Source organism: Phasianus colchicus, chromosome 1 (assembly GCF_987193195.1).
Source record: "Phasianus colchicus chromosome 1, bPhaCol1.hap1.1, whole genome shotgun sequence".
NCBI classification, from domain to species: Eukaryota; Metazoa; Chordata; class Aves; order Galliformes; family Phasianidae; genus Phasianus; species Phasianus colchicus.
In genome coordinates this window covers 60731716-60744817 of record NC_143436.1, presented here as the reverse complement: position 1 = coordinate 60744817, position 13102 = coordinate 60731716, and the positions used below count along the sequence as shown (strand labels likewise).

General features: G+C 41.3%; 1 protein-coding gene across 1 annotated transcript in view; it reads left to right on the top strand.

Annotated features, from left to right (window-relative positions):
* Positions 1-12964: 12964 nt before the first annotated feature.
* The window catches only part of WASHC1 (WASH complex subunit 1), a 40270-nt gene continuing 40132 nt past the window's right edge, over positions 12965-13102 (top strand). Inside the window, exon 1 of the mRNA XM_031589848.2 lies at positions 12965-13071. The gene's annotated coding sequence lies outside the window, so the exon portion shown is untranslated. The remainder of the gene's footprint in view (positions 13072-13102) is intronic.

Here is a 13102-nt window from a genome sequence, read left to right as displayed (position 1 = left end):
ATTTATATGCCAGTTTAGCTGTACTTCGCTGAAGGGAAAAAAAAAAAAGAGCAATGAAAGACACTAAAGCATTTGTCCTCACCGTATCTCAGCTCTTTTCTGTTTGATTTATAGAACAAGATATTTCCCCTTTGCTTCTGATTTTGTGATATCAGTATGAATTAAAAATTTGACAGCCCTAAGACAAGAGAGTTCAGCTTGTCGCAGATTTCTTTCTAAAGAACACAGGTAAGGTTGCAGACCATGCCACCTGGTCTTTTGGTGCAGAACCAAAAGCAGATTGCCAGAGGACTCCTCCCAGCTTTACTCAATCTTCATCTGAAGCAGAGCAAGTGCTGCTCTTGACTCCAGTGCTTTCTGATTACAGACCCAGAGAAGCATCCTGTTTCACCTTGAAAGAGTAGCTTGTTTGGTATGTACTCATGTTATATAACAAGGGTAAGCAGATGCTGACTTTTCAGGGAAATTCAGGCCAGGACAAATCAATAAAACATCTGGCCTGACACGTTACATACTGTATAATCCCACGCAGCTACTGAACCTGGAACTCGAACTTATTAATAATAAATCTCCGGAAAATGCCTCTGGTACCACTATAAAGGTAGTCAAATGTAGAGAACTTGTCTCATTCCTCAGTATTACGTCCCAGTAGTTAATCCCTGTCAGTGTCGACAGGTTGGAGTATTCTTCTCATTTGAATCTCTGCTTTCTACTTTGCAGCCATGAGTATTTAAAGAGCTCTTTACTCCTAAAGCTTTACTCTCCTTGAAGGTGACTGATCAGATCACCTGATGATATTATTTTTAGTGAGCTAAACATATTGAACTCTTTAAATTATGTTTTTTGCTTTTGGGGTTTTTTTTAAATTTAAGTTATTTTTTTGGATTTTGAGATAATTCTTTGTACTTGCTGATACACAGTGTGGTCCATGTTAATGTAGGCCAAATGTTTGATGAGGGGGTCTCTGTTCAAAAGCTCTCCTATCTCTTTTTGCTTATTATTTATGGGATCAGGCCTTCAAGTTTGCTTATCAGCAGGATCGCTTTCAGTACAACTTGCTGATGTGTGATAAATATTTCTGTGGCTTATTTCGGTGCCTAAAAGAATTTTAAGGAGCAAAATGCTGAACCAAAAAGGACCCTAGACTCAAAACAAAAAGAATTTGCTCCTGACATTTCCTTGAGGAGCATAACACAGTTGTTTCAGGCAGCTACCACTGTCAACATTCCTGCAACTGGCTCTACAGCAATACTTCTGTCTACATAGCTTCTTCCAAAGAATGCAAAAGATCACTCTGTTTAGGGAGGTCCATTTGTAAGAGCAGGAGGAGGGTCAGATAGTTGTAGACCTCTGTCCTTGTGTTTCATGCATTGACTTAACACAAGAAAGTTGTGATTATGTATAGACTCTGGGTGCATGCTACTCTGTGCAATCCTGTGAATTTCTTCACAAGCGATGGGATTTTGGCAATGCTTGAAGCTAATCTAGCAATAAGACAACCAGCAAAGACTTTGCAGTGTTTAAATTTGGCCAGAGACAAAGTTCCCAGTGATTTGCTTCGTTTCTACATCTGCCCGTTCCACCCTGTAAAAGCAGCCATTACAGAAAGTGGGCTCTCAAACAATATCACGCTCATTTTTAATGGATAGAAAAAAGAAAAAAGAAAAAAAAAAAAGAAAAGAATCCCAAAAGCTCACAGCAACTCTGCTGCTTCTTTTCATCCCATGCAGAGATGACAGTTGAGTTACTCCCTCCCTCTGCAGCACTCTCTGCAGCACTAACCTTGGGAAAGTGGAAAGAGAAATGGCAAAGGATGAGAAGTTTTTTTCCCTGGAGGGAGGGAGGGCTTAGGAGCCGGAAGCAGTAATAGCATGTGGATGGTGAGGAGAGAAAAATAATGTGAATTGGGAAGCATGATACATAGGGAGACAGATGCAGAATTAATAGGATGCAGAGAACTGAGTATAAATAGGCTGTTAGTCATTGAGGTGGGCAGAACTGAGGCAGGGAGAAGACTGATGTGGAAGTTGTGGAAGAAAAGCGAATGTTCACAAAGAAGCAGAAAGGTACAATGGCAGGACATTTCTGAAGTGTTTCTCAGTAAACTGAAGAGACTGGCTGAATATATGTTAGAAAGATATACTGAGTATGGTTGAAAGTAACACCCTGAACTCAAAAGTTAAATTGAGATCCACCGTGTAAGATTTTAAGGACATACTAAGTAACAGCAAAAATCAGATGCCTGGGAAAGATAATTACAATGGGAGCAGCACAAAGTGATGCTTTCCCCATACATGCTTCCAGCCAGACTTCCTGAGCAGAGGGTGATTTCCTTGCAATAAAACAAAACAAAACAAAACAAAACAAACCCTCAGTGCATTTCTACCAGCTCGGCTTATCTCCTTTTATACCTGTCTGAAATGTTAGCATTCACCTCATCCTTTAGGAAGTCTCGAGAATTTTGCTTCAGCTTTATTTACCTAGCAGGCTTTCTGTGCAGAACTGAGGAATGATGGCAGCTTTGCATACTTGAATGAGGAATTAAGTCCAGAGGAGCAAATAGAATCCTCTCTCCAAAGATACCACAACAGAGGAACCTGTAGGTACCTGGGGCTGGGGCACAATAAAATGCCAGTCCTTCCACTGACTCTGTCTTAGTTTCAGATCTTAAAGTAGCCAGAGTTGTTTGCTGATGTCTAAAGTTATGATTTGTTTAAAAGCTTCCCATCTGTTTAGGTTTGTACTCTGTTTCATACGCATTTAAATTACTGCTGGATGGATGTGGTAGAATGATGATTTTGGAAACATTCTCATTGTTTTTTAATTTCTTATGTGCTGTGTTTTCTACAGAGATCAGCACAAAAAGGCAAAACACAACCAACTGTGACAGAATATATAAAACAGCATGAGCTGCCTACAGATAATGAAAACAGTCCAAAATAGTAGATACCGATGTGAATCATGATCAATAAGCCTATTTGTAATAATAAACATCATCTATGTCAGATAAACAAATCACAAATATTTATTAAGATAATAGATTATTAACAGGCAGACATCCCAAATTCAGATCACATTTCAGCCCTAGTACATAAGAATTAGCAGCCAAATCTGCCAAAATAAATCCAGCAATCTCACAAAGGTCATCACATCTAACACATAAAAAGAGAGAGAGACAGAGAGAGAGAGAGGAAATGTACAAAAGAGTAGAAAGCAGATAAGCATTTTTTTTCCTTCTATCAATATGACATAGTTTTAGAGGGATCAGGCTGCATTAGAGCTACTAAAGATGACACAAACATGATGACCAAAAGAAACAACTGGAGGCAGGGGTGAGGGAGAGGCTTCCCCTGGTAGCTGAAACTCTGACTCCATCCAATAAGCTGCTCCAGGCAAGGAAGTATATGAGACATCATTTTGGAATCAGTGGGATCAAACCACACGCAAAAATTTGTCTTGCTGGAGCATCTGCTTGCAGTTGCTTACTTTTACTAGCCTTTCAGATGCAGGTAAGTTTTGTTGATATTGCATGAGTTTTGCTGTTGTGAAACAAAATATGCAACAGATTATTCTTTGACTAGTTTCAGAATGAAGCCAGACAGATTAAAAAGTGAAACCAAGTCATTTTTCAGGAGGAGCTAAATAAAAGCAGTTATTTCTTAATGCAAACCTAGCATTAATTAATCAAGCAGGTGATAGATCTCCAGACCTGAGCTTCTGGAAATTGAGAGGTCAAGGTTGTAGCAACAGAGGGAATTCTTCCATAACATACATTCTGTATGTTTTACAGTACATATTTCAGGACATAAGTAGTATTATAACAAACTGGATAGATCAGGCATCAAAAATACTGCACATGACTGAAACAATGTTTTGGGCATTAATTTATTGTGTTTCCATACCTTCTGTGTAGGTAATAATGCACATGCAAAGCCAAGCTCCCACTGCCTTGGCATGGATGTATTCACAGAGACTGTAGCACAGTTTGATAGTCTGCCTGTCCCTGTTGAGACTCCAAAGAGGAGTAGGAGCAAAACCACCCTACCATTGCTAGTGCTGGCTCAGCTACACCCAGTGAGTTCCTGTGATGAGAGCCCAAGTGGGACAATATTTTGGTGACTCTGTCATCTTTACCACAGTGTTAATTAACCTCTTCATCCTTGCTGGCACTTCCAGTGGCATCACTGCTTTCTGCTGAACTGATAGCAAGTTCTGACTAGAGCTCGTTCCTGCTTAAACAGCTATGCTGCAGACTTCAAACTGTTTGTTCAGTAGACTCCTGGAAAGTTCAAACCCTCTGTTAGAGGAAATGTAAAGCTAAAGGCAAGAGTTCACTACATGACTGCAAAGTCAGAGAGTAAGAGTCTTATTGACTTTAGTGGGAGCTACACTCTCACTCTGCATGCCTTTTCTAGTTCTGGGATAATGCTGAATATGAAGTACTTTGCAGTGATAGAGTCAAGGTGGAGTAATGTGCCACAGGTTGCATGGCTATTGGGAATAATGCCCCAGATAAAATGAGCAGCTCTCAACTGCAAATAATAGTCAGCACAGTAGGAAAGAAAAGGCTGCCCCTACTCCCTGCTGGAGCTAACAACATCATTGCCAGGCCAGTCTGAATTCTGGAATTTTCTTGTAGCACTTTTTTATTTTCATTTGCCTTCTGATAAGTCTTGCTCACTTGTTTTGAGCTACCCAAAAGAATTCCATTTTTTTTCTTTATGTTTATACATTTGGATCCTTTCAGATATTTCTCAGTTGCAGATGTTGTTTTGTGAAGGTCCTGAGTCCTTTGACTCTCTTCCTTACAAACAAGTTTCTTGCTCCTAATTCTGTTTGACTTACCTGTCCTGGCCATGTCCGTGCTTAGCCCACTTCCCTGCCTGCTGGAAAGGTCAAAGTCAGATGTCCCTTTCCCCACTCACCAACACACCCATTACCACTTACTTTTAATGGTAGGAGTACCTCAAGGCTTTTGCAGGCAGAGGAGACCTGCGCAGTCTCAGCAGTCAGAGAAGGATGCAGCTTGTCATTGTGATTCCAGCTCCCTGCCTGGCAGCAAAATACTCTGAAAATAAAATGTATGGAGTGCACTCTCCCCTCCCCCTGAACAAACTCACTATATTTCTGGGATTAAACTTGATTTTCTGCATTCAACGTGAAATTCAAGGGCATATTCATGATCTACATAGATTTGAGATCATGTCTCTGTTGATGACTGAAGCTCAGCCTGAACTGAGAGGTTTGGAGGTTGGCTGTGGTCCTATCTTCCTTCCTGCAGAAAATTCTTGGTGCCTGGCTCATTTCAGTGAATGTGCTCACCCATGACCAAAGGCCATGTTGAAACTGATGAAGTGAATTGTTTGTCATAAATTGTTTACTTGCCAAAATAAGCATTCGGTGAATGCAAAACTATTTGTGAATTTGAAATGCACTCAGTAAACGTTATGGACATTTAAAACAACGAGGACAACATTACAGGAACGCTAAAATATTTCTTTTTTGTTTGTGTGTATTTTTGAACAAGCTGTTTGGATTTCCCAGATGAAATCATAAGGTTGGAAGGAACGGAGAGAAGAGTCCTACACCATCACTCAGCTGCAGCCCTTCTATTTCAGCAGCTCCTGCTCAGGATGCTCACATGGACCACGACAGACTCGCGTCACAGAGGTCACAGACTCCTGTCACATGCCACAAAGCTGCACTGATGTAGCTTATTTCTCAAGGAAGAGGCTTTAATATTAACATTAACATTGGAACTTAAGGCGCACCCCCTTCACGCTCCCCAGTTCATATGAAACTCTCCACACTTGTGTTTTTGGAGGGTGTACGTTTTTCTAAACCTTTTGTCTTCTCCCAAGAACAGGGAAGAAAGGAATACAAGGGGCAGTTATTGATGCTTAAAAAATCTTTTTTTTTTTTTTTAAGAATGAGTTATGCAGTTTAGCTAGCACATAGAAGTGCTGTTAGAAATATTTATTAGTATAAATGCACTGATTTTATTATGGAAGAATGACAAAAATACTCACTGCTGAAGTGGATATTGTGTCGCATACAGTATTATTTTTGCCTGTTGACATCTCTCTAAAATGGAGGGAGGAATAAAAGGCTGAAGTGGGAAATGTATATCCTATTGCTTTGCAAATGAGAAAGAAGATTACATCTGTAGCTCTTAGAAAAAGAATTAAGTAAGGACTCAATGTCATAATACAGATGTAAACTAAATTCATGTTTCTAGAGAAGAATCCTGTGAAATTAACAAGGCACCATGGTATGCAGTTACTGCAATGCTATTAATATAGCATAATTTTAAGGACCACCAGGAAGTGTGGCCTGCAGCATGAAAGAGTTACGGTACTCTAATACGGCAAGATTTGAAACAAAAAAAAAAAAAAAAAAAAACTTAATGTGAATACTTAACAGCAATAGAAAGCATTTGAAAGATTGAAATGCAAGAGTGATAGCATCACTAGAAATTTTTAATACGTATTTCACTGCTCATTCAGAAAGGAGACATATCATATAAGAATAACAAGTTTTCTCTAGAGCTTCAGTTGGGTAGCAATTAAAAAAATCTCTCTGAAGGTGATGCCTAAGTTCTCCTGTGGATCTAGTCCTTTGCTTTTATTGCTTACATCTGGAAAACTGTCAGAAGTAATGTTGTCCCCAAACAAGCAAATACCTAATAATTTACCCTAAAGCTGTGTTTGTTTGGTTTTGATTTACCACATACACTGAAAAGCTTGTTCTGGGGTTGACTTGGGGAAAAAGCAGAGTTTAATTTTTAGAATTCAACAACTGCATCAAATAATCAATTACTCACACAACCCTGCCATTTAAACACCCACTTAAATCCTTAAATAGGAGCTTGCGAGTAACAGCAAAGAGTTTGGATGAACTTCTTGTCACAGGGGTGAGTCTTATTCCCAAGGATTATTGATTTCTTTTATTTAGTTTTTAAATTTGAAAAGATGAAAAATTGTTTCCAGCTTGAAACGAACTCTGCAGGAACAAGCTTTTATTAAAGGTTTTTTTTTCAGTTCTTTTCTTTTTTTATCACATATTACTTCATTTTCTGAAATGTGCTTCTGGGAGGCAATGTCAAAAGTACAATGAAATGGTACCAGACTGAGCTCTAAATGATGGTGACAATAATTAAAATGAATTATCTCATCAAAGCTTCCTTCTTTTTTTTTTCTTTTTCTTTTTCTTTTTCTTTTTGCTTTCCTCCTTTCATTATTCTGTTTGAAAACAGACTGTCCTAAAGTGTCACGCTGTCACTATTTAGACAAACAGTTGTCAATAGACTCTTAATATATACTGATATTTTAGTAGGCTGTTAATGTAACGTCTTTCTCCGCTTATATTTAACTCTGATCTTTAACGCAGGGTCCTACATCTCTTTTCACGCCTCTCTTTTTTTATTAACTTTCCAGATATATTCAGAAATCCCCTCATTTGCATCCAACAATGACTTATGTCTCGAAGCATTAAAATGTACATTTAAAAACATCGGAGCTAATAGAGGAAACTGATAAAACGCTATTAAAAGTTCCTGGTTTAAATATACGTGATTTGAAAAATATGAATTTTTTAAAGAGCTATTTAAAAAGAGGAGGAAATGTTCTTGAAAATCCCATTCCATCTTTTTTTTTTTCCTTTAGGGATTGAAAGTTTAGAAGATTAAAAAAAAAAAAAAAAAAAAAAAAGTCGGGTCCAAAGCTGGGTGGAGAGAGTACAATGAATTTTCATCAGAATACTGACATTTATTTGAGACTTTCAGAATAGCCAAAAAAAAAAAAAACTTAAACTTCCATATTTTTGGAACAAGGTCAACTAACTGTTCAGTACTCATGCAGCTCTAAAGGAACTTGATGGATATGGTCAGGATCAGAAGAATGATGCAAAAAATGACTTGCTGACATGGTGAGTCAGTAGTTGTAGCTTCTCAGTTCTTGGAATAACGTCCTCTTCAGGTGGCAGAAGGGAATTCGTCACTTCATGGCAACTCCTGACTCTTGGTGTAGCCATAAAATAATGGCTCAGCAATGGGTATGGGATGATGAGTAAAGGTTTAGTAAGAATGGATTGGAAAGAGTTTGTACCTGAAATGAGGTAGAAAACGTTTGGTGCTTGGGAAGGTATGCAGCTCATCTTAGACTTCCACGTGTTGACTTTACAAACAAGTCCTGCATGCCTGCTAGAAGTGTGGTTAAGAAGATGCCTTAGAATACTCGTTGCTTTTGTCTTACGGTCATGGCTGCTCTTAATATTTCTCTCTCTATTTTTTTCTAGAGGCTTGGTGCAGGACGTTTGATCTCTTGTCAGCTAGCCTAGTGGGAATATTCTGTTCAGTTACACAAGAAGCAGGGATTTGATCCCTAACTCTTGTTACCATGCTTTTAGGAATACACGGTTACAAAAATAAAAGCATTAGCCTGCAGCCATCCTGCTGTGTGCCGTGCTCTTGTCAGATCTCACATGTTCAGCAAGGTCAGGTCTGCTCAGGACTCACGTGGGAGGGGGGTGCCGTGGGGATGTGGAAAGGAGCCACAAAATAAAAGATTGTGCATGAAACACCTTCCCCTTTTGTGCTCCACCTTAGGGAGCTTCTATTCTGTCTCCTCTCTTGTCTATTCTTGTTTGTTTACTTTATTCCTCAGATGTGACATTATTTCCTAAAAGTGCATTTATTTTTTTTTTTTTTTTTTTTTTAAGTGAGCAAAGGCAATTACTGCGCATATGCAAACTGCCACAGCCTGAGCCCTACATGAAGCTCTGCAGCAGCTGTGCCTTGGAGAACAAGCAGAAGTCTGATGGACAGTGAGAGCACGGTCTCATAAGAGCTTTGGCACTTAGGAAAGATAAGTAAGATGATGCTGGTAAGTGGCGCTTCAAGCTGTGAGTTTGGGGTAAGGAGGAGGAAAGTGAAGTACAATTGGATAAAAAGGGGACTACAAGAGGAGCAGAGAGAGGAAGGAACAGGTGAGAGATGGTGCTTTTGTCGATTTCAGGCTCTAGTTTGCTCCATTTCACTGCATCTTATCTCAAATCTTCCTTAGTAGGATAAGGCAGTTTGAGGGGAGGCACGTGGGAGAAATGTCTTGCACAATCTGAGTCAGCGGAAAGCTTGTGAAGAAGGATAGGTGGCTGCTTTTTAGTTCCCTGTAACAACAACACTCAGGGGTAACACAAATACTGACTGTCATACCTAAAAAAAAATAATAGTGCTTAGCAGATGACTGTTTCCCAAACGATAGAGCCTCATTTAGTAATGTGTAATTTCAGCATTCTGCAAGGTCTGAGCACCGAGGAGGTGATAGTTGTCACCAGACACAGAAAAAGGAAGAGATGTCCAAGCAGTTTCCTGCCTGTTCTCCTAAGACAATACCACAAAATAATCCTAAGCATCAGAGTAAGGCCTGGAGCAAAACCTGATGTCCAGACACTTCTAAACATTAGGTGAATTTAATCCTATGCCTAACTGCAGCAGCAGAACTCCTCAGATCTGAGAAACTGCAAAACTCTGGGGAAGTCTGGAATAAGATCCTATCTCTTTTCTGGCCCTCCTCTCACCTTGTGCAGAAGCAGCTCAGCCAGCTCTGCTTGCATGTTTGACAAATGTTATTCAATGGGCTGCAAAAAAATTCCGGCATCTTCAAAATACACAGTCACAGCAGCACTCTGTATTCCACTCACCTTCCCTTTTTGCATTTTCCCTTCAGGTTATGAGTTTTATGTTATTAAATTTTGGTGTAAAACATTATAATAAATAATAAGTAGCAATATTTTCCATCCTAAAGATATCAAAGGTGGAAAAATATTATTGTTTCCATTTTTCTAGTGAGGAAAGTGAGGCACTAATTACTTGCCCAAGGTGACTTTGCTCAGTAAAAGATACTGCAGCAAGAGAAAGAGCAAATTAATTTAATGTTTTGAAGGCTGGGTGTTAGGTTTTTTTCCTCAAGAAAGAGCACTCTGGTGGAAAAATGCAGTTTCAGAAAAGTGAAAGTGAGTTGAAATACAATGTGAAACTAAAAGAGCTGGCTCTTGCACATAAATTGGTGGCTGTCCCACAACAATAGATGTGTGATCAGTCTGTGTATTGCAATCAAGAAATGTATGCTTTTATGTGAGTTCTGGATGTAGCAGAAAGGCTTGAATGTTACTGTGATGGAAAAGCTAACAGACAGAATAAGCACTCTAGAGGGAAAGCAGGGAGAAGACAAGTGCCCCGAGCTGCTTTGGATCAGGCCCACTGCTCACAGTGAGGATCAGTATGGACAGCAGAGCCAAGCGTGCAAAGCCTCTGTGCAGCCTGCAAGAAGAGCAGTGGGAACAATCTCTTTCATTTCTGCCACAGGCCAAGGGCAAAGCCAGGTCTGCCCTGAGGGTGAGGGAAGGCTGAGTCACTACTCTGGAAGTGCCTGGAAGTGCATAAGCACGATCTCTTCACAGCAACCCTGAGTAGTGTCTCCTGTTGGTATCGACTTGGGGAACAGTGCTGGGAAAGCTGGAAGGCATTTTCCAAACCAGCAGCTAGTGCATTTCCTAATTGCAAAGCTCCTGAAACACTGTCATGCATGACTTGGCACACCATTCAGTGTTTCTTTTTGCAACCTATGAAAACTGACATCTAAATGACTGCATGGGAAGAAAGACCTCTGTCTAAATCCTCCCTCACCTGGGCTTAGTAGCATTCCCTTTGTTGGGGAAGAAAAATCTTGTGCCTGGTTTTATTTTTCTTTGCTAAAACTTGCCAGCACAAAGCAGAGAAAGGGAGAGTTTGGTGGTTGTGAGTGTCAGCCAGCTTCTCAGGGATCCCATCCTCAGTATCACAGAAGATTACGCAGTGAGATGTTATGAAATGCAAATATGAAGGAGAGAGGAAACCATGTGCACTGTCCCCCCGGCTGGAGACGGTGCTGCTCTCCCTGCCAATTGGGTGGGCTGAGAGAAGCATTCAGCCAGAGACCATACCCCCAGCCTGCCTGCATGCCTTCACCCATGGTGGCACATAGCCACTGCTCTCCCACTTTGCCTCTGGATTATTTCTGTGCTGGTAACACCTACACGTTCCCAGTCAGTTAGGTCTTGTCGGCACAGGGAAGATGTCTGATGTGTGACAGGGTTACACAAGAGTTCATTATGATTTATAGCATCTCACCCACTAATGCAGTCTCCCTGGTGTTTTGTCCAGTGCACTGCTACGCTGCTGTCACTTCTTACATTGGGCTTACCAAGTCCCTGCTGCTCTTCTGCCCATTCATCTGTCTGTCTCCACAGCCTAACACTCACTTTCTTCCCTCTATCCAGTTCTGTTAGCTCTCTTCCTGCCTCACACTAAGGGATTTGACAAACCTGCTGTTTCCTCATCCTCAGCATGGCTGGGAAGGGAACATGGGAAGAGGCTGCATCAACCTGCCTCCACCGTCTGCTTCATATTAAATTTTATAAATGCAGAATTGGATTTTTATCTGAGCAGCAGAAAGCACTTGGAGGCCTTTCCGTCAGCAGTATATAAATAAAAATGGATCAGAATAGATTGGATTGTTGCTTCTTACATCCGCTTCCCTATTTTGTCTCTGACAGGTCCTGACACCCACACACATGCTCCTTGCTCAGACTTTGCTAGATCTCCTTTTTTGTCTGCTTTGAGTTTTGGCATGATTTTACATTCCCCCCTTCCTTACAGAGAGTTTTCAAAGCTCTCAGCCAGGCTCAGAGCTCTTAGGCCTTCTGCCTTTACACTCTGCATACTGACAGGCCTTACCAGCCCCATCATTAAAGTATCACAAGGCCACCACCTGGGTGAGGCTCTGCTATGGCCAAGCTGCAGCTGCTCATCTGCTTTGGGGTCTGTGAGGTCCAACACTGCTCCTCCCCAGCAGCCTGCAGCAAGCATCTCTGTTGGAGCAGGACTGAGCCAGAAATCTGCAACAGGCATTTAAGTAATGCATTTGCCCTTTTTCCTCAAGTTGAATATGCATGAGCAGACCCTGATTTCTTCAAATGTATTCACTGTGTTTGAAGAGAAGTGCCCTCTTTTTTTTTTCTTTTCCTCTGGTGCACTGTTTTTTAATTCTATGTATAAATCACAAGCATTCCCTGCGTGCATTCAGAAACTGGTATTTGCTATTTAAAGAGTGGTAAGAAAACAACTGTTGAAGTAAGTCTTGAAGAATTGTTTCTGATCCTGAAGTGGAGGCACATGCAAATACCTCTGTCACACGTAGCATATACTTCTTCAGAGCGTGTTTTTAATATTTACGGATGCAGTGCTGAGATACATTCTTCATGAATATTTGTGCTGGAGGAACTTGATCGCTTGAATGTGCACATTAAGGGAGTATAAAAGCAACATGAGAACAAGCTGGGAGAATGTGCTTTAAAAAAAGAAAAAAAGAAAAAGAAAACATTCACTGTTTTATAAAGTCAGATTTTAAATCACTCAATTCAAACACAAGCACTGGAGAGAAAACAAGCAAGCGTATGAGTCAGAGATTTCCTTTTTGTTTGCTGTGCTCAGCAGCAGACACACAGCATGACACAGAAGCAGGGCTGAGGGCAGAAAGAAGCAAACTCCACCTGTGGGGTTTTCTCTCAAGTGGTGACTCCACAACACATGGGTGAGGACAAGGCTGCAAGCTGTACCAGCACCCTCTTCCCTCACCTCTCACAGAAGCACAGTGCTGTGATGGCAGCCCACAGCCTCCCTCACCCCACGCCCAGCAGCAGTACACAGCTCTTCTGTGACTTGGGTCAGGCTGGCAAGCTACCCAACACAGGAATGGCAGCAGTGCCAGGGAGAGCACAGGCAGAACAAGGAACGTGACATCTGTGGTGCTAGGGATTGAACACAAATAGGACTGCAGGGCGCCTCAATATGGCGAACACCCTTCCCGCCAGACGCCTCGCGCCTCACTCCCCACCCCTCTCCCCTCGCGTCAGCCGAGCGCTCGAGAGACACAGAGGCTGCCTGACTTGGGCGGAAGTGACGTAAACTAGGGGCGGAAGTGGGGCTGGGCGCTGCTTCCTGTTTGTTGCTGGGGTGTGGCCGGCTGGCGGCAGGTGAGGGGCGCTCGGCTGGGCCGCGGGGTCG